Below are 412 nucleotides of genomic sequence, written 5' to 3'. Positions count from 1 at the left end.
CAGGAGGCCGGAACGAAGGCCGGGCAGCACGGCCCGCGGGCACATAAGCAAGGCGGCGGCGGGCGCAGAAGGGCGGCGGCGGAACGCAGCGCACACAGACGCCGCCCCTTCCCTCAGCCCCTTGCCCCGGGCCGCGGCCGCGCCTGCGTGGCAGAGACCAGCCTGCCCCCGGGACAGGGGTGAAGCTGCGGGGGCCGCAGCCCAGAGCCCTGCATGTGGCGGGGGAGGGGCAGGCTACGGACTCGCGGCCTCCCTGGGAGGCCTTGCATACGTATCTCGCCCCACTTCCCAGTCAGTCACGCACTGCATGTGGACAGGCTACGTGTGCAACTCAGAACGACGGCCCGGCTACGCAGAGCCAGCCGGCCAACAAGTGCTTTTTTTTTTTTTTTTTTTTGGTAAAATTTTTTTA

The sequence above is a fragment of the Gavialis gangeticus genome, unplaced genomic scaffold (assembly GCF_001723915.1).
Source record: "Gavialis gangeticus isolate Ggan-Ray unplaced genomic scaffold, GavGan_comp1, whole genome shotgun sequence".
NCBI lineage: Eukaryota > Metazoa > Chordata > Crocodylia > Gavialidae > Gavialis > Gavialis gangeticus.
Note: the sequence above shows the minus strand (reverse complement) of the source record.